At 40.4% G+C, this 21,937-nt stretch overlaps 1 protein-coding gene across 2 annotated transcripts in view; it reads right to left on the bottom strand.

Annotated features, from left to right (window-relative positions):
• Positions 1 to 21,937, bottom strand: part of CRACR2A (calcium release activated channel regulator 2A) — a 930,414-nt gene that overhangs the window by 646,844 nt on the left and 261,633 nt on the right. Inside the window, exon 2 of one of the 2 annotated variants that reach the window (XM_086921478.1) lies at positions 19,181 to 19,319. The exons of the other annotated variant lie outside the window; for it this stretch is intronic. The gene's annotated coding sequence lies outside the window, so the exon portion shown is untranslated. The remainder of the gene's footprint in view (positions 1 to 19,180; positions 19,320 to 21,937) is intronic. 2 annotated transcript variants of the gene reach the window in all.

Raw genomic sequence — 21,937 nt, 5'->3', positions numbered from 1 at the left:
CGTCCACCCATTCTTGCCTTCCTTATCCTTGGAACTGTCAGCAGCCCAGTACCCTCCGACCGGAGGGTCCTTGTAGGTTCGTAGCGGCTGATTAAGTCCCTAAGGTAGGCGGGCGATCTGCCCCAGACGATTCGGTGACAGAAGAGGAGGCATTTGAACAGCACACGTTTTTTCACTGGCAACCAGTGAAGCGCATCCAAAGCCTTCTGAGAATTAGCTCTCCTGGGTCTTCTTAGCACCAGTCTAGCGGCGGAATTCTGGATAACTTGCAGGCGGGCGAGGCTGCCCTCGTTGGACCCTAGGAACAGGATGTTTCCATAGTCCAACCGAGAGGTCACCAATGCCTGCGTCAGTGTCCTTATGGCCGCTAGGGGTAGTAGGTCTAATGTTTGTTTAGGGTCTTCAGTACCCCAAAACATTTGCCCACAAGACGCCTTATATGGCCATCACAGGAGAGGGTGGGGTTGATCCAAACTCCTAGATTCTTAGCCTCCTCACAAGGTATGGGAGTAGGGCCAAGGCACGAAGGCCACCACTCAGCTGACCAGCTTTGTTTTTTCCCCCACTACCAGAACCTCTGTCTTGGAGCCGTTGAGTTTTAGGCAGTGGGAGTCCATCCACTCAGCTAGCGCCTGCATACAGGACTTAAAATTGGTGGCGTTATTGGTGGTGTTCTGCGATAGAGAGATCAGCAGCTGGGTGTCGTCGGCATATGATACCAATTCCACCCCGAACGACTGTACCACCTTCGCCAGGGAGGCCATGTACAGGCGGAATAGTGTTCACTATGTCTGGATCAGAATGTTCTCCTAACCAGGTTTCAGTTAGAAATAGTATGTTCAGGGCCTCATCTTGTAAGAGATCCCACAGTTGGAGGGAATGTTTGCTGAAGGATCTGCAATTTAAGAGCCCCCCATTTACAATAATCGCTTCAGGGTGAGGGACATCCAGCGATAAACACCTCCCTTTGAATGTACAGTGAGTACATGGACCCAGGTCAGGTGGCTCCATCAGGTGGCAGCAGGCCGTGAGTGGAGGGGGGCAGAGGTCTCTCAACCTCTTACTATTACTATCTGTACAATGCAATGCCTAGGAAATTAATTGGGCATGGGGAGCTAGCTATCCTCATTGTACCATAGGACATGAGACCCTCGTACAGTGGTGGGCGCTATATAACTTATTCAGTGATGTGTCAGAGGAAGGCTTGTGCCAACCCAGCAAATCTGTAACTCTGTGGAGGAGATAATGTGATATTTTGGTGTTCCAAATTCTCTATATACATTTTCAAGGTCCTTGTACACAGTATAGCAGGACCTGCATTTGATGGCAGATTATGTTGCTATATTTATTTTCGCCTTCACTATTTTAAATATTATGAAGTTATATGCTATATGCTACATCAATCAACTTTTATTTATTCAACCCAAAAATGTGCAGTTTAAAACTGCCAATATCAACTTAACTTCAGAGCTCACATTTTTGTAACTTAACAGAAAAAAGTTTTTTGCCCCATTTATAGGTTTCTAAGAGCATTCCTTTTGCACGAAGCTCGTAAAAATAATACACTTTAGTTGATGTGCTCTCGACCCAATGTAGGGTAGTGGCAGATACGACACACTGAATAGTCACTTTGGGGGTGCTCTTCGAGGTGGACCACTCCATTTAAACAATGATGCAGCCCCTTAAAGTCTTTGCTTTGTATGCCTTCACCGCATAGTTTCTATTTCCGGACGGTGAATCACAGGGGACATTTTGACATTAATCACAAACACTGCGTGTGGTACACCAAGTATTATTATTAATATTGTTTGCACTTTTAAATAGTGAAAACTTGACCTGAAGGTATTAGACCGCTTTACATGACCACCAGTTGCGTTAAAGACGTACATTCATTTTTTTATTAAGGCAGAGGGAGATTAAGTGATTTGCCCAGAATTACAGGATACTTGAGCCTCCCGACAGATTTGAACCTGCTTCCCCAGCTTCAAAGTCGACCGCTCTGGCCTTTAAGCCACATCAAGGTAAGATAAAGTTCCATGTGCACCTAGTGCCACATTGACATTTTGCCTTAAGGATCTGAATATATGGAGGAGTGCTGAAAGTAGTCTACTGAGCCTCCAGTTTCTTCACTTCCCTGTATACCTCGGGTGGGCCCTGGGTCCAATATTTATATATAACACATTTTCTGTTCCCAGGTGAATACCAGTCGGGAGGCTGACAAGAAACTCAGAAACATGAATCTAAGTCTAATAAACTTTACACTGCTGCACACCAAAAAGGCTTCACTAAGATCTCGTGACGACAACATGGCAAATATCAACACAGATTGTTCCAGTTGCTTAATCCTGTTAAAATCATTAATTCTACTTGGAACTAAACTAAAACCACAGCATAGGTATTCACAAATGATCCTTTTCGGATCATTCAATTCACCGGAGGTGACTGTGTCTTCTACATGTCAAGATGAATTGCACAACCAAGCCACGCCCCTCCCAGATCCCCGTCTGGGAACCCCAGCCTCTGGCCCCACAGGAGACACCAGAAGGGGTGGGTGCCTGCAGGGAAGTAAATGACGATGCGTTGTCACACCTGTGAGGCGAGATTCTCTTTGTCTCCAATGGGTAGAGTGGGATTTCCATCCGAATCCAGCTTCAAGGAGCCCCAGCTGAAGTAATTAAGGAGTAATGTGTTTTGCAGAGTTCTAATTCAGGCTTGTGCTGCAAGACGAGAGCAAGAACAAACTTTTTACTTTGGCAACATTATCATAAAAGTGGTTCACTAATACTGTCCATCTGAGCCTTGGGAGTAGTTTGTGGGTTCTCTAATCCAGTGGTGCTTAAACTTTTGATAACTGTGGATCCCCAACTAATCATTACTGGAACCCGGGAATCCCACCATTGAATCGTTATTGGAATCTTGGGACCTCCTCCGAATCATTACTGGATCCGGGCCTTAGCATTTTCTATGATTTGAACTGCTAAACAACAATAACATAACTTTTTTGCCTACAATATCAAATTCCCTCACATTTACAGAGCGTTTTTTTTAATTTATAACCCTTTATTAATCTGTTAATATTATTTAATTTTCTAAGCAGTTGCACACCCCCAGAGCAGATTTTGTTGGCTCCCAGGGGAGCCTGGCCCACAGGTTAAGGATGCTGCTCTCCTTTAGAAGATGTAAAGATGCATGCAACCTATCAATCTGGACTTTCCTCAAATATGTTTGGAAAGATACTGGATTTCTTGTGCCCATTTGTTCAAGGACCTGATCAGTCAAACAAGTGCTGCAGATTTAGCAACAACAATTGTTGGTGTCTGGTTGCACCATCTTGGACTCATGTCATTTGGCTTTCACTTAACTTCTCACAGCCATGTTAGCAGAAAATGTCCATCTCTGCAAGATCTATGAACGGTGACTTGAACCACATCAAGGAGACCAGCAGGAGTCAGTTTGATTTTTCTGGCCCTTCCTCATACTCTCAACAGCTCAGAGTGCCATAAACAATGACATAAGAACAGCTAGAGAAATCTTTGTGCCCTAAGAAAGTTCAAGTTTAAAGGTGGTATTTCGAAAAATACCCCACACTCTAATGCAAGTTTGGACCCCAGCATATCCTTTTCTACCCAAGGGTCCGGCCCCACTAAGTTCTTCTGTTCAACTTAAGACATTTTCTCGAACATTATTTTAATATTTTACAGGTGCAGGCACTAAAGGACTCTCAGGATCAAAATGTGGTTTTTGCAAAACTTTAACCTCAATGACCCTTCAGACGGCTGCCCATGTTCCAGTTGCATTTGGTGTACATTTGCTTCTTCATGCTATTATTAAATTCTAGTGGTTTCTCTGTGGAATGTACGTCTTTTCGCGCACCCATTACCTCAACGTTGTATTGTGTTTGTGGTTTCCTGTATCGCCCAGCATTTCTTGCAAGGCCAAGCCTTATTCTTTGTTTAGCTTTCACACAGAAAGCCACAAGTAGCTTTCAGAGACTTGGTTCGCCTATGTTTGAGAATAGTTAAGAGTGGGTTCTGTAGAAGTTCGATTGTAGCACACAGAAGCTGTATCAGAAGGCGGAGTTGTACACTGTTCTAGACCTCCGTAGACAATGCATTGTCGTACATGTGCTGCAAGGTATTCAAGGGAGCCAAGATAAGAAGCCAGCACTCAATAGCCTTTGGCACTGGGGTTTCACTTTTATGAACACATCTGAAAGTGAGACTCCACCTCTCAATACTGTCTGTCACATCCATGCCCCTGGAGGAGGGGGGAGTGCAAGTGATTATGTGCAGGGGGTTACAGTTAGCCCCGCTGATCTGGTGGGCACTTATTCACATAAACTATGTAACAGCTCATGTTCTCTCCACATAAAAGTCTGATGTATCTAGCAGAACGAAACTCAGTGTCAAAGGCTGTGCAGCACTAGCTGTGACTTAAGACTCAAGCGACAACAAGCAAATGCCGTGATTAAAGACTAACTTGGACTTGTACTACAGTGCGTTACCTGGGAAGAACCAGAATAGGTTTCTCAACGTGCTACTCCAGTTATTCATACTGTAGCGCATAGAAACCTTTACATTCCTTTCCACTTCTAGAAGGCCAATGATTTCCTCAGACTTGATGTTTTTTTCACAGAGGCATCATGCAACAAGAAAGTCACTTGTGATTGCATCAAACAATGCAGTTGATATGATCAGAGTATTGAACACAATATAATTTCAGGGTCAAAGGCAAGAGCAATAGTTGAAAGAGGTGGCCTGTGGCTAATCAATGTTTCAACTCACTGTCTTATAGCAGGGCTGTAGGCATTGCTTAACACTTGGAGACTGGTGAGTGCGGATAAATGACAGTTCAAACCCACTCACAATGAGTCTTACACAGAGAAGATTAATACATATAAGACTATGGATTTATTGCATTTTACTTGAAGGTTTCATGTGATGACTATTACGTTAGGACTATTATCTGTTATGTTTCAGTGTCAAAGCATAAGGTAGTTTTAGTTTTAGTACATGTACATAGATTGCTAGATAAGGAATAGCAGAATATTTAACTTTTGTTACTCATATATTCTTTATTTCGATACATAGTACCATAAAAGACACTTAAAGAACCACATACATGTATACTAATACATCAACAGCAACAAGATAAAAAAAAGAATAAAAGAGAGCATATCAAATCCAATAGGGTACAATTCTGGTAAAGAGACGAAGACACTTATGGCGGCGTTTGTCGTTACATTAAAGACCTTAATAAATAATTAAAAAGAGATTATGAGGCATATAACATTTAAAATATTAACATTTAAAAATATATATATATTTATATATATATATATATAATTCTGGATTATTTCAATTATTAAATCCCTTTTGTTCCCGGGCCCAACCTTCAATTTTTTTCTGTCAAAGCGCCAAGACACCCTTGGGTAAACGTGCGCTCAACAAATTGCATAAAATAAAAATAAATCATGAGTTTCTGATCCAAGAATAATCCTATCAAAATTTCAGTCCAAATTTAGCTCTAATGTGGTTTGTGGCTAACAGAAATCTACTGATTCCAAAGACAAAGATCTGACTAGTATAATTTTTAAAGATCCTTCCTGCCTCTTTGTATGATCTTACGCCTATGTTTAGACAGAGTGGTCTGATCCATTTCCTTCTAGGTACATTTTGTAAATTTACTTTTAGCTTTACATGAGTCAAGTAGAAACTATAATGTCTTCTAAAGAGACCATATAGCGATGATGCTGGAGGCAGTTATTGTAGTCACATACAGAAATGTTTAGTATACATATATTTAAGGTACTTATAATTAGCATGGTTCAGTAATTACAAGTACCATGGGAAAAGCACAGAGAGTTAGTTGCACAAAGATATTGACAAGGTATGCCCATTCACTATTTATGATAGGCGCAGATCTTACATAGCAAGGTACAATAGAGATCTCTTTTCTTTCCGATATCCAGCACAGTCACTGACCAGCAGAAGCGACAAGCCAAAGTGTTGGATTCTAAGACTCTCTGTGCCTTGTGAGTTTCAGGGTTAGAAAACTACACCCATATTGCCAGCTCCTGTGCAAGGACTTTCAGAGCCCCAGGCCCAACTCTTTTCCCCTCTCACCAAAATCCAATTTTTGTTACCTTTTGTTGTAATTTGGCACCCACTTGGAGACGCATAGGGCAGCTCCCTACCATTAAAGAAGCTCAAGCAATGAAAAACTCCATGTTTAAATTCTGAAGCAAATGATGTGCGATGATTTGAGGACATAGGTTGTTTGATTGTTCTCATATTTATCTAATTTTATTTTATTTTAGTCACTTTAGACAGGCAAGCACTATTTTGGAGTTTAAGTAGACATTTGAGTTTCAGTAGAGTGATGGGTGATTTTGCATATGTATATGGTATTTCTGTAGTGCAACCCTAGTCTAAAGACAACAGAGCATATTTTGTTCTGAAGATTTCGAAAACCTTTGCTCTGGATACTTTTGATGAATTTCTTTAGATACGCAACACCTTTTAAAAGCAATTTATTTTCCAACTGTTGCCAGTTATATCTTTTTACAGTTCTAAAGAACAATTTTGTAGCAGGCATTATGCAATCCATCCGTTACCATTCACCTACAACTAAAGGTAGGAGCAAAGACACCTCCATGTTTGTGTGAGGGAAGTTGAACACGATTTTGTTGCCTTTTTTACTCAACCCTGTTTTTGTTGGCGTTAGAACTCTGCTCATGTTACCCCTGCTAACAAGTGGTAATCGGATTGTGTGCTCTTTACTGAATAAGGTAAAATTGCTGTACACCTAATTGCTACATTTAATGTACTTATAATTCCTTAGCATATGGTACTACTGATATCCAGGGCTGGTAAATTAAATATTACAAGTGGACTGCAGCACTCATTGTGAAACCCACTGCAGTAACCCCATAAAGCATGTCTCTACCCTTGTCACTGCAGCCTGGGTGTGCTGTTTAAAGGGTCATTTCGACCTGGCAAAACAAACTTTTTGCCAGTCAAAAAGCTTCATTTTTAATTCTGATAAGCAACCTTTAAGCTAGGCCGTAAATGCCTAAAGGGTAGGGTGCATTACATTTAAAAAGTAGGACATGGATAATTTATTTTTTACATTCTCTATCAGTGAAAAAATGTACAAAGACATTTTCACTGTGGGAAGGCTGGCTATCGCATAGGTTAACAATACACTGTTTTACAATACTGCTGTTAATAAGAGCTACATTTAGTTTGGGAGTAGCTAGAAAAGTGTTTAAAGGGCTCACTTTAAGGGTAATTTAAAATCCAACATAATGGTCAAGTCAGATCTTACATTACTATTTTGGATATGACACTTTTAGAAAGTTGTCAATTTCTCCCTAAAACCAATAGGCATTCATGCCAGAGTCCAGCTGTCCAGCAAAGAGCACTAACAGGATTGCCTGGGGGGCTGTACCCAGCCCCTTACTGAGCTTCAAAATATGGCTACCTTATCACTTGCAGATGAAGCTTACACCTAGGCCTGCCTCCCCTTTGTCTATCTAATAAGGATGGCACCAAGCCCAGTGGGGAGAGAGAAACTGACCCGAACTGGTTTTGGAGGTGGACAAATGCTTGTCCTCCACCCAAAGGCTGGCACTGGGCATGGAAGTGGACACCACATAATTCTCCTTGACTTGTGAGGAATCAGAATAAGGACTGCACTGCTGTTTGAAGAACCTGAAGGAAGACTGGACCTGCTTGCCTTGAATGCAGGACATCAGAAGTGACTCCAAGGGTCAGTTTGAGGCACAGGGAAACAGCCAGCAAGCTTCCAAAGGGTGCTTGCTTTACTGACCAACTGACTAATTCCAACTGGACCTACTCTGGACCCTGCTGCTGACCTCTGTTGGAGTGAGTCCTAACCTCAAGTGGTGCCCCTCAGACCTTGGACGCCCGGCTGGTGTTAGAGTATACTCTTCCTTTGTCCAAACTGCAAGAAGTGGGACTTTGAAACTTCTTGCAAACTTTCTGCCTAGAGAACCAGCAGAGACCAGGATCGCCATTGAAGCAGCAGACTTTGAATCCCTGGCCAACCTCAGGTTGCTGGTTTTAACCTTCTGAAGGAGTCCTGACTTCTAGAAGAGTTTCTCATTCTGAGTTTAGAAGGTTTCATCTGGACCATTGAGATCAACGCTGAGCAGCAACCTGTGATGTTGAACCCTTCATTGACTTCACCTCCTTGGCGATGTTGATGACCACACGGGACACCACTCTTCAACAGCACACTATCGTTGAGCCCCGCTTCAGATCCAACTTGCAGCTTGCACGGATGATGACACGTAGATGACCACTTTTTCTCCATAAACGATTCTAAGCTCGAGGGTAATCTTTCCACTGGGACTAGCTTGGTCCCTTCATCTAACCCATGCTGCATTGTAGTCAGTCTTACCTTTTGACCCAATATAGTGCAACCAGGTAATCATGGTTGGCACATTGTGCTTTTTGTCACTATTTTTAAATCTGACTTTACAAATTCATATCTTAGGTTCTACTTATTGGATTGTTGTCATGTTTGTGTCATTGTATTTATTGAAATGTGCTCTATTTCTCTGGGACTTTTTGTGTTGTAGTTTCACTTGATTGCTGTCTGAGTGCTGCACACATCATTTATACATTACCTCTAACTTAAGCCTGACTGCTTTGTGCCAGGCTACCAGAGGGTTAAGCACATGTTTATTTTGTGACTTTGGGGGTTCACCTTGACAAGGATTGAGATTAATATTTGAGGTAGGCTCCACCGCCTTCAACTGATGCTCTAATTTCCTACAATGTTGGTCTGTTGGTTTGAGATTAACTACGTTGATTAAGCTGAGGATCCCAAAGTCTACTCAATACCTTATGAGGGAACATGTGGTATGAATGATCCTGAATACATCTAAAACAGTGCTACATTTCTGGGTAATCTTGATCCTGCAAGTCATAGAACACATGAAAAATGTAAAAACCAGAAGTCCATTTACAATGAGGTTGTCTGTAATATCACACGATTCAATGGTTTTATTGCAGACAAGCGCACAGTACACAGAATCCCAGGCTCAATTGGCAATATGCCTCAAATCTTCAATACATTACACAATTCAGATTCCATAATATAATTCACACAGGCCAGTTCTGACCTGGATTGCTACCTTCCATAGCACTTCTACATACAACCCTCTTTCCAATAACAAGGGGTTACTATTAATGAAAGAAGAGGAATATGGAACTGTGCAACAATTGGGAATATAAAGGTATGCACACAATATCCAGCAAAATAGAATATGAACTTTGCATGTAATAGATAAGCTATTGAGAGACATACATTTAGAAGAGTTTCTATGAGACAAACAAAAAAGGGCACCCTCAACTTTGGAGGAACTCTTCTGATTTTGTTTCTGCATTGCAGAGCAGCAGCATGACTGACTCTTATTCATACAGATACTGTGACAAAAAGCAACAGTGATATGACTTTGACTTTGATTTTCACCCACTCGCTCTCCCTTTTCTTCAACACGTGCACTTACTTTTACAACTCTATATATATTCATCATATTTGTTAGGCACTTATACAGAATTTCCTCTGACATCTAGAACTTGTGCTCGTTCTCTGAACTTGAGCAGAACGGTACTTACCAACAATGGATCATTTATAAATATCTTGTCACCAAATTTATATTGGGGACTGATGATGAGTGTCTTACAGGTAAAAAAACGGGGGGCACCCTTAAATCTACTGCTGATGCTGGGCTAATATACTGACCATAAAGGAACGGAGAGCGCAGGACTCAAATTATTTCATAGACTTGCATGTGCAGAACAAAATACATTTGTTTGCGATTCACCAAAATTATTTGTATGAATGTCACCACAGATTACCATACAACTTTGTGCACAACCTTGTGTGTGTTTAATTTTTAAAATCATGCATTCTCCTTATTCAAAGGTTTTGTCATCCAAAAGGCACATAATTCAGAAATCACATGAAAATCACGCATCAACTCAAACAGTGATATGCCAGTTACTATACGCCAGTTGTTCTATATGACCATGACATTTGCCTAATGACTTTCATACATTAGATATTAAACTTAAAGGCACTCCGGATACCCTACACTATCCTGTGGATGGTTAACTGGAATCTTTGGATGTTTGACTCCATACTTTCTAAATATTCTTTCATGGTAGAAGAGAAAGATTGTACCTCATTTTCAATGAGAATTGCTTAAGGGATTCCTACCAAGCTTCAGATATTCTGAAAAATACTCTTATTGCATTTTCAGTGGAGGATAACTTCTTACATCAATTGGAAGGATGATAAATAAGCACAGTCATATACCACATTGGTCTAGGCAAAATATGAAAAGAACTAAGGGGTCCATTAGGATGGCGGACGGATCGCCACCGCTATGCAGGAGGTGGCGATCCGTCCACCATCCTTGCCCGTCCACCGCCTTTCTTCCCCCGCCATATTACAATGGCGAGGGGACCGTGGCGGAGGGGAAGATCGTCTGCCGCTTTTCCACCACGGTCGCCTAGCGACCACGGCGGAAAAGGCCTTATATGGTGGTGGTGTCTGTCAGACACTGCCAGCCATATTAGGATGGCCTGGGAGGAATGCCTTTCCGTGGCGGTAATGGCGCCATGAAAAGGCATACGGTTCCTGCTTTGGGGGCCCGTTGCGGGCCCCCAGGGTGAAGGGGGGTAGGGGGTGCACATGGGGGGTACCTATGGTACCCCCCTGCGTTTCACAGCACAACATGGCAGGCTCCGCGCGGTGCCTGTCATGTTGTGCTGTGAAACACACAACAAGCCTTTTTCACATTGCGGCCGCTGGTGCTTTAAGCAACCTCCGCCGCAATGTTAAAAATGCGGGATGCACCCGCTACTTTGGTGGGTGCATCCTAATTGGGGCACGGTTCCTCCACCCTTGTGGCAGACGGTACCGGCCCCCAACAGGATGGCGGACGGACTTTGTCCGTCCGCCATCCTCATGGACCCCTAAGTGCCGATCTTCCATAGTACTAAAACAATACTGGTCATTGTCTTTAAAGGAATGGAGATTTAATGATGCCATCAACAAAGCAAGGTTTTGGTTTTGCCCCTCTGCATGATAACACATGGCCTAAATACTCAAGATCTCAAGGTTTAAAGATACATTTATTTTTTCCTATGTATACCTTTGTCGTTCAAGATTGTCAAAAATGTTTGAACAGCACAAATCATTTTAGGAATCTGTTTTGTGATTCGAAATTTCATGCTGAAAAGTGATGCCGTAATCTAACTCCTTGACTAAACTGGACATTACTTTCTGAAAAAAAGAAGCTGATTCGGGCAAGCCAAATGGCGTTCAAAACAGAAATTTCACATCAGGTGTAGTCAAAGCTGTACAATGACAAGGTTCAGTGTTAAGTTTCATCTGATGGAAAGATGCATAAAGGTTTAACCTTCTGAGCCATTTAACTTTGTCTACTGTAGATATGACGATTTCATAAAATGAAAGAAAAAAATGTTCAACCTATTAATTATTTAAACACCTTAAATCTACACAGAGGCACAAACCTCCAGATTTCTTTCAAGCAAAATCTACATGGGAAAGCCACAATTAGGCATCCACATGATCAAATATACCATCTTCATGCATGGCCTGCAGGCTATAAAATACTGTGTGGTAAACTCCATTTTGACTGTGAGAAACTTATTTTGTATTTTTTAATAGAATACACATAATCTTTATAGCTACCCAATCTTTCTTCAAACACATTACCAAATCTCTGAAGCTACCCATTATTGGTAAAGTTGTCAACTAGTGACCCAGTAACATTTTTGAAATGTTTTATAACCATGTCAAACCACTTATTACTACCATACTAAAACATTTACAGCCTTTCATGCAATATAAACCTTCCCTGTTATCCTCTCATCTTTTAAACCAATCTCACACCAGAAATACCCAACATGGTAAATCTTACTGTCCTCAAAAGCTATGGTGGAAACATCTGGAAATAAAAAAAACGTATCATCCTCGCTTCCTCATTGCCAAAACTGTAGCATTAATTAAATCCAAGCTGGAGCATTAGAAACCAATATTTATTGTTGAGAGATAAGAGATGGTGAAGTACATGGGAGCAAAGGCTCAACCGACAGTGAGCCTAGACCCAATACTTTCCAGAACAGAATTCCCACAAATCTGTCCAGATGGCTACTTGGTTTATGGCAACACCACCTATTCTCTACAGAATACTGTGAAGTTCACAACCTCATATGTTAAAGACAAACTTTAATCTAACTTGCACTAGATATCCCAGAAAAAATCATGCTTTCAGCAGAGAAAAATTTGCGCTCAAACATCTTTCCAAAATTTCAGCCATGTTTGTCCTGTTTATGTCTGTGTCAACTTCTGCAGGTTAACATAGGTGTTGAACTTCACAAATGACATTGTGCCCCAGATAACCACAAAATACAAAGTAGCCATCTTAGATAAGTCACTTGTGCTTTTTTTTCTTTCTTTGTTTTGGATTTCAATTTATCTTGAAGTAAAATAAAATAGGTACTATATTAGCACAATACACCAAGATTCCATTATCCATGTCTTCCTAATCTGGGAAGAATAAATCAATGTAGCCATACATTTATTACAGTTGTTCATAATACCCAGGGGAACAATGGCTGCCAGTCACGAGTAACTGGTTGCAAGCTCTCTACCTTAGTCTACTACTATGCCTCACCAGTGTATGTGTGCATTAGCATATCTCAGCACAGGAGATGTGTACTGACTATGTGAAGGAGAGATGCCAGTGAGAAGGAGAGTAGAATTTGGTGCAGGTTGTCTCATCAGAGGTTTAGTGGTTAGGAAGGGTGTGGACAGTTGAGGGAATAAGCAGTGGTGTCAAGCTCTTGATGGTACTAAAGGAAGCTTTTCAGCTGCTGCCTTGGGGTACAAGGCTGGAGGAGGTGTCCTCTAGGGACCTTGAGCTCAAAATATCTTGCAATACAGGTTCGAACAAGGCTGTGAAGGAGGAACTCTGTAAAAGGTTGTAGCTCTGTAATTACCTTTTTTTAAGTTTAGGAAATTATTTATAAATAATAGAAAGAATACAATGTAGCACATACAAGATAAAGTCCATATATAAGAGTTAATTAGGTTGATAAGTAAAGAATATAGATATTAAAAAGAAAAAGTGACATCATAAACATTAAGCAGGTAACCAACCACTATCTAGTTATAAATAAATAACAAAGAGTAAGAAGAAATACAGAGTGTAACTGCTAAATAACATAAGAACCATATGAAACACAGTTCATGGGGGTTTAGGCACCTCCTCAATCCGAGGAGTATGAAGACCTGATTTGCTTGCACACATGTCCAAAAAATTAGTGATGGGAAGCCATAAAAGATCATGTTTGATAGCGAGGGACACTGGAGTAACAAATGCTCTGTCTAGTCTATGATTATAACAAACAACATACCATCAGGCCTAAAAAGATACTTTAGTAGCTTCCTTCCATGCCTTACTTATGTGTTGAAAAGCAACTGCCAGGAGTAAATCAACTAAGTAAATATTATAAGAATATATAGGCCAATCCTACACTACCAAGGAATAGGTGAATGTAAATCCAGTATTTGTAAATGTAAATCCAGTATTTGTAAAGCGCGAACCGTTCCCCGAAGGCATCCCAGTGCTGGGGGCCGCAGGGAAGATTAAGCAAGCTATTGCCCAGAGTCACATGGTGCTGGGCTGGCCTGCAGCTGGTGCGTGGATAAAACTGTGAGCCCCAGATTCCAGCATCAGTCGCACTGGCCGCGGTGCCACACCTCTTCTCTTAATAAAATGCAAAGAGATTTGTGTGTGGAAAATGTTATTCATTTGTTGCCAGACCTGTAGCCAAAACTTGTAAACATGAGAACATCCAAATAGCATGTATTTCAAATCTGCTGAGATAACATTGCATGTCCAACAGGATGAGGAAAGAGTAGATTTTATTTTGCGGAGGTAAAGAGGAGTGTACATGAGCCTATTATAGATAAAAAAACAAAGATTGAATAGTGGGAGCTGCTCTTGAAGTTTTCCTTATCTTAGCCTAGATTTTATTCCAAACAAAGGTAGAGAAGGAGGTCTGGAAATCAGAAGCCCAAGAAAGTTCTATCTCCATTTTGATTCAGGTATCCAGAGGGGTAGTTATCAGTTTATAGAGTTGAGAACAGGTGGAGAGCCAGTTAGAAGTGAACACATATCATGAGGAGTAGATGTAGAGATAGGAGCCAACACAAGTTGATCATAGGCTGATTGATTTAAAGAAATTAAAGAAGTATAATGAGATTCATAGGAGGCAGGCAAAGCAAAACATGCTTGGGCAGATTGGTAAGAAATACATTTTTTCTTGTGAAAAAGTTGGTACACCCAACGAAGACCCTTAGCATGCCAGGTTTTCCAGAAGATACATTTGTTATTAACCTTAAGGTATTTATTGTACCAAAGAGAAGATTTCAAAAATCGTTCTTTAGGGTCTTGATGTGAAGTAATATTAGGTTGTAAAATGTTACAAGTGTTTTTAAATATAGGGAGGGATAAAGATGGAGGTCTATGTGTAAGAGTTATAAATTCTTGAAAAGGAAACGGACAAAAGAATAATTTTTCAATCTTAGTCCATAGGGGTAGATTAAAAGCATCATCTTCTTGTCATAACAAAGAAGATTGAGGGAAAGAGCTGTATGATAGGAATACAAATCTGGAAAATGTACTCCCCCTAGGTGTTTAGGTTTTTTGAGTTTATGAATAGCCATATGAACTTTTTTATAGTTCCATAAGAATTTAGATAAGCTTGTATAGAGTAATTTATAATGAGAGTTAGGAGTATTTACAGGGATATTAGAGATGTAAAAAAGTATTATGGGTACCAACATCATCTTTATAGTATGTAGCTGATCCCACCAAGACAAAAATAAAGGATTTCAGCAGAACGTCAGTGAATTCATTGTAGCAAATAATCCCTTAAAGTTGAGTGAAACAGTCTCTTTAATAGAAAAAAGTAAACCATACACCAAGATATTTGATTTTAGTGGGATTCCAATGGAACCGAGAGGAGGCAAAATCAGCAGGAAAGCATAGTTTGTTTAATGGATGAATTTCACATTTGTCTGGATTTAATTTATGGTCCGAGACTAATGCATAAAGTTCCACCTCTGACATAAAGGCTGGTAGCGAACTTTGTGGAAGTGACATAAATATTAAGATGTCATAAGCAGAAAGTTTTACCTAATTATCACCATAATAAAAAAATGTAATTTGGATATTTGAACGGATCTTAATCAAAAAGGGTTTGAGAGCGAGGAGTAAAAGGAGAGGAGAAATAGGGCAACATTGGCAAACTCCTTGAGAGAGGTAAAAAGAAGGAGAGACAAGGTCATTAACTAAAATAGCTGATGTAGGAGAGGAATATAACAAAGAAACATAATGAATACAATGAGCGCCAAAGCCAAACCAAGACAGAGTAGAAAAGATAAACTGCCAGCTAACTTGATCGAAGGTCTTTTCTGGATCTAAGGAGATAGCGGCTAGAGAACGCTTACAAGAAGCAGATTTACGAGGTACATTAAAAAATAAACAAGTATTATCAGAAATATATCTACCTGTTATAAAACCGTATTGCTCGTGGCCAATTAATTGGGGTAATAGGGGTTCCAAACAAAAAGCTAAAATGTTGGCAAATATTTTATAGTCCACAATAATTAAAGAAATGGGCCTAAAGTTTTTACATAATGTATGGTCTTTATTATCTTTGGGGATAAGACAGATGAAGGCATCGTGAAATGAACCACTAGAATTATGAGAAGAGATAAAGAAAAGAAAGAGTTGATGTAATCTGAGAAGAAGGACTTTAGAGAAATGAGAATAAAATTCTATAGTAAAGCCGTCAGGCCCTGTAGCTGTACTGCGTTTAATAGTGCTAATAGCATTTGAAATGTCTTGAAATTGAATCTCGTGCAAAAATCACAGTTGATGGACAGAATGCAGAACAATGTCATACATTCACCCCAGTACAGAGATCTGGGCCTAAATCCATCGTTTTTTGGCACCCACACCACCCCAGCTCAGACATGGCCATATGCAAATATGTCTGACCCTGTGCCTCATGGGAACAGTCCAGCCCGAACTGCCAAGCCATGCCTTCCCTGGACCGGAAACAAGCTTCTGAGGACCAGTTTCTGGCATTACAGCCGTCTTCAGCCCGGCTTGCTTGAATCCAGTGGTGTGCAGAGCATGGGACTCACGTCTGAGCATACCCATCCCACTCAGGGTGACAAATGCAAAAACCACAGTTGATGGACAGAATGCAGAACAATGTCATACATTCACCCCAGTACAGAGATCTGGGCCTAAATCCATCGTTTTTTTTGCACTCCACACCACCCCAGTTCAGACATGGCCATATGCAAATCAGTCTGACCCTGTGCCTCATGGGAACAGTCCAGCCCGAACTGCCAAGCCATGCCTTCCCTGGACCGGAAACAAGCTTCCGAGGACTGGTTTCTGGCATTTCACCCATCTTCAGCCCGGCTTGCTTAAATCCAGTGGTGTGGAGAGCATGGGACTCACGTCTGAGCATACCCATCCCACTCGGGGTGATAAATGCAAAAACCACAGTTGATGGACAGAATGCAGAAAAATGTCATACATTCACCCCAGTACAGAGATCTGGGCCTAAATCCATCGTTTTTTTGCACTGCACACCACCCCAGTTCAGATATGGCCATATGCAAATCAGTCTGACCCTGTGCCTCATGGGAACAGTCCAGCCCGAACTGCCAAGCCATACGTTTCCTGGACCGGAAACAAGCTTCCGAGGACCGTTTTCTGGCATTCCAGCCGTCTTCAGCCCGGCATGCTTGAATTCAGTGGTGTGGAAAGCATGGGACTCACGTCTGAGCATACCCATCCCACTCGGGGTGACAAATGCAAAAAACACAGTTGATGGACAGAATGCAGAACAATGTCATACATTCACCCCAGTACAGATATCTGGGCCTAAATCCATCGTTTGCACTCCACACCACCCCAGTTCAGACATGGTCATGTGCAAATCAGTCTGACCCTGTGCCTCATGGGAACAGTCCAGCCGAACTGCCAAGCCATGCCTTCCATGGACCGGAAACAAGCTTCCGAGGACTGGTTTCTGGCATTCCAGCCGTCTTCAGCCCGGTTTGCTTGAATCCTGTGGTGTGGAGTACATGGGACTCACGTCTGAGCATACCCATCCCACTCGGGGTGACAAATGCAAAAACCACAGTTGATGGACAGAATGCAGAACAATGTCATACATTCACCCCAGTACAGAGATCTGGACCCAAATCCATCGGCAGTTCGGGCTGGACTGTTCTCATGAGGCACAGGGTCAGACTGATTTGCATATGGCCATGTCTGAACTGGGGTGGTGTGGAGTGCAAAAAAACAATGAATTTAGGCCCAGATCTGTCCATCAACTGTGGTTTTTGCATTTGAAATTGAATCTCATCATCTAGAGATGAACAATCAATATTTGGGTGAGAAGGAGGAGTAATCAAGGATAAATAATGAAGAATATCTTCTTGACATATGGAAAAATCCTGAATATAACGATTTAGAAAAATCTGGGTACATTTCTTTAAATTTCTTCATTTTTATAAACCATATCATTGGAAGTATTAAGGATAGACTCAATCTTAGTGCAATCTTTTTTAACTTTAAGTTCATTTGCTAGCAACTTCCCAGCTTTATTTTGACCACCATAGTATTTAGCAGAGGCTTTAAGTAAAAACAAATTAGCATTCTCCGTGGATAACTTATTAAAGGTGAATTTAGATTTAACAAGCTTCTCTAAACATGTTTTAGAAGTACCTTGAAGATTCGCTTTTTCTAATTGTTTGATATGAACTGTAAGTGATTTAAATTGATTAAAAGATGCTTTCCTTTTACAAGGCACAAAAGAGACGATGAAGTCCCTAGAGGCCACTTTGAATGTGTCCCATATTATTTGAGGAGACATCGTTGGGTTCTCGTTTTCATGAAAGAAAGTATTAGCAAAAGATGTAAAGCTTTGAGTGAAGTTGGGGTCCAATAAAAGAGAATTAATAAATATTCTAACCCCTTAAGTCGGTGGAAAGAGATCCAGATCCAGAATGAATGAAGCATGGCCCGAAATTAATATGGATCCTATACTTGAGTTTGTAATATGTTGTGTGAGAGATTTAGAGAGGAATAGATAATCCAGAAGAGATCGGTAAAGATGCACTGGGGAGAAAAATGTGTATTCTAAAAGTGTAGGGTTACATAATCTCCAGGCATCTACTAAAGATAGTTTTGATTTTGAATTTCAGTCAATGATTGGATCAAAGACCATGTTGCAGTACCACCTACCATTAAATAATCACCCTTGTAAGACATCAAAGTAGATAACATATCAGGCCAAAAGTTGTTATCTGGAGAAGTGGGTGCATAAAGGATAAAAATGGTCATGGGTATTTTATTGACCAACAAAAAGATAGAAACCCATCTACCAAACGAATCAGAGTCTTGTGTGATAACTTGCACATCCAACTGGTTATGACATATGGTAATGACATAAGATAGCAACACCATTATCTTTTCCAGTGCCAGATGAGGAAAAAAATATGACCAACCAAATGCCATTTAAGTTTAGATATTTCTTTGTCCATAATGTGAATTTCCTGCAGTAAAGCTATATCACATTTCAAGTGAGAAAGATGTGCCAAAACTCTCTGACGCTTTATATGAGATCCCAGAGCCTTAACATTCCATGAAAGAAGTCTTAAAGTTATCTATATTATAATAACATGAATATACTTGTGAGATAAAGAGCGATAGTGGTTGAAACATATCAAAATTATGAATTCAAGAGAACTAATAAAGAAACACTTGCAATAAATGCACAGGATTGAACGGTATATAAATAACAGTTCATGGTTGAGAATAAAGAGAGAATGAAGAATCAGTATAAGAATAAGTACAAGAAGATAATTGCGTACAAGATAGGAAAGAAATTAAAGTGACAGAAAAATAAACACTGATTGTCAGAGAAATAATAGAAAGAGGAAAGAAAGGAGAGCACAGATAAAACAAAGAACAAGAAAAAGATGTACCATATAAGTAAGGAAGATAATGACATACCAAAAAATACAGGGATGGAATTGGGGTGGTGACCCCACATAAGGAAGGTGATACTACCGATCAGAAAACCCACAGCAGACTGGGAGGGGAGGGCACACCAGCTACATGAAAGTAAAATGTTCAAGTACGAAGACTGCACCTAATAAGAGAAAAGACAAGATAAATAAGTAACAGTAGATGATATTGCTCACAATATATATTATATCAAAACAAAAGGTAAGTAAAAAGCAACAGTAAAATATGACAGCAAAAATGGTAAAATGATCAAATACAGGGACTGCACCTAACAAAAAGGAAGGCAAAACAAGATAAGTGAATAACAGTGAATGACCACATTCACAATATATACGCATGACAAACCATAGCATAGCGAACAACATTAATATATGACATCAAGATCAGATGTGTGGAGGCCTGGTCACATTCATCTCCTCTTCCCTGCAAGTAACCAGAAACTGTTGTAACATCGCAGGATCCTCAAAAGTCATAGGCATGTTTTTATGAGTCACTTTAAACAAACAGGGATGAAAGAGACCAAAACGAGGATTCAGGTTAAGGAGGGCAGGTCTTATACCTAAAAACCTCTTCCTTCTATCTGCTGTTTCTTTCGCATAATCTTGGGAGTAGAAGAATGGAGGCCTGCCAAGTCATCTGACCTTTAAGTTTAGCTGTTTGAATTACTTACAACTGATCTCCACAGTCTAAAAAATAGATGATAACTCCTCTTGGGTTGACAGATGAAGTCAAGTCACGTGGCTCATGACCCAGTTGATGAGCTCTTTGAATGTTCATAGTTGGAGTGGGTGGAAGACGAAGAATCTTTGGAAGACAAGACTTCAAAAATGCGATAGGATCAGGACCCTCCGAACCCTCTGCTAAACCATAAATGCTTAGATTATTATGCTTGTTACGGTTTTCAAGATTTTCCACTAGTTTCTTAAGATGAGCAATTTCCAATTGCATATGAGGAACATTGACCGCCACGGTTTGAAAAGAGTCTACATGAAGTTCCAGTTGTGCCATTTTATTTTCCATGCATACACATTTATCATCTATATTGTGAAGCTACTTATTAGTCTCCCCCATATATGGTAGAAGGGCTCGAATCTCCTCAAGGAGCAAATCCATTGAGCTCAGTGGGGAGGGGGGATCTTTTTTCATGCATGTGCCAGCTACAAGTAAAGTGGAGGTAGTCGGTTTAGATTCAAGCTTGGTGCTTGAAATTGGTATATTTGATGCTGGTACCACAGTTCCCAAAGAGGGAGAAGTAGAATTACTCAATTCAATTCAATTCAACTTTATTCGGATTCAAAGATGTATCCATAAAAGCACAGGTCAAATAGTTCGATATTAAAATACATAATATAGATATAAAAAACAGCGACCTCATACAAAACAATACCCATAAAAAACATGCTTATTGATACAAAATAGCACTAAAATATAGCTCTAAAGTGCAGTTAATGACATGTGTTTTTTACAAAATACCTGTTTCGTGTGGTAGCAAAAAGGAAATAACATGTGATGTGCAAGCATAAAAATCAACCTTCATTTAGTGCTCTTAGAAGTGCATGAGCGAACTGCCCCTTTCAGGAAGGAATTTCCCCAAAAAAAAGAGCATCCTCTTCTAATTTAAGAATTTCTGTGTAATCTGTTTTGCGATCAATAATAGCAGTTTTCTTAAAAAAAGGAATCAAACACAATTCGTGTACATTTGATAAAAATTACAGAAAAATAGAAAATGTGGCATTGTTTGTTTGCTATGGTTATCACATGGGCATACCATTTGATCAAGCTTGGAATTAAACCCTAGGGTAAAACAGAGCATATAGTTCATAGTACCCGCTCTTAGACGAAACAACAATCCTCTTTCCCAGCAGCCAATATTCTTCAAAAGATAACAAGATGGCAGATGGGATGGCAACAATTGTACATTTTCTAGAGACACGTACTACTAAGGGTTTCAGGAGCTCTTTATCATATCTTGCCTTGATCTATTTATTATATAACGCCACCTGAAGCGATTTTTTGCTTACATCGCCCATATTAATTGGAAGAAAATATGTTCGAGGTTTACACTGATCAGACTTTCATGTATGGAAAAGAGCCACGGTATGTCCATCCCCTTTTCACATTGAAGGCAATCAGAGATTATATTTCTTGTAAGTATTGCTGCTGGGTTCTGCCAAATTTTAAGCCAAAATATGATGGGCCAGGCCCTAATAAAATCCTCAATATATGACAATTTGAATTCTCCGTGGCAGATGTACTGTGATGCGGAGATCGGGGACCCCAGCAATTTGCTGCAGAATCTATTTTCCTGACCCTGAATGCAACTGCAACCCGTGAAGCCCCAAACTTCTACCCCATAGGTTGCAACAGGGATACATTGTAATTTAAAAAATGTTGTGATGAGTAGTACCACCTCAACTTTTTTCGGTTGGGGTAGTGACAATACCGAATTAATTGCTTTAGCGAATTTTCCCCTGCCGTGTGCCACGTGAGTAGTCCAGGAGCCATTGGCTGCAAATACCAGACCCAGGTATGGGAAAGTGCAAGTGCGTTGTAAACATTTGTTGCCTATGGTGATTGATTTAACAAGGTGCTTTTTTGGACCACAAGCCATTAAATAAGATTTGTTAAAATTTGGAACACCGGAAGAGGTGGAGCCACGTATCGTAGCTGGGCCGTGCTGCAAGCCAGTGTGATCCTGTGTTGCTGTGTTGCTGCCATGTCGATTGACGATCCCCCCCGCCA

This window comes from Lissotriton vulgaris, chromosome 1_1, assembly GCF_964263255.1.
Source record: "Lissotriton vulgaris chromosome 1_1, aLisVul1.2, whole genome shotgun sequence".
NCBI lineage: Eukaryota > Metazoa > Chordata > Amphibia > Caudata > Salamandridae > Lissotriton > Lissotriton vulgaris.
This window is presented reverse-complemented; position numbering and strand designations above follow the sequence as displayed.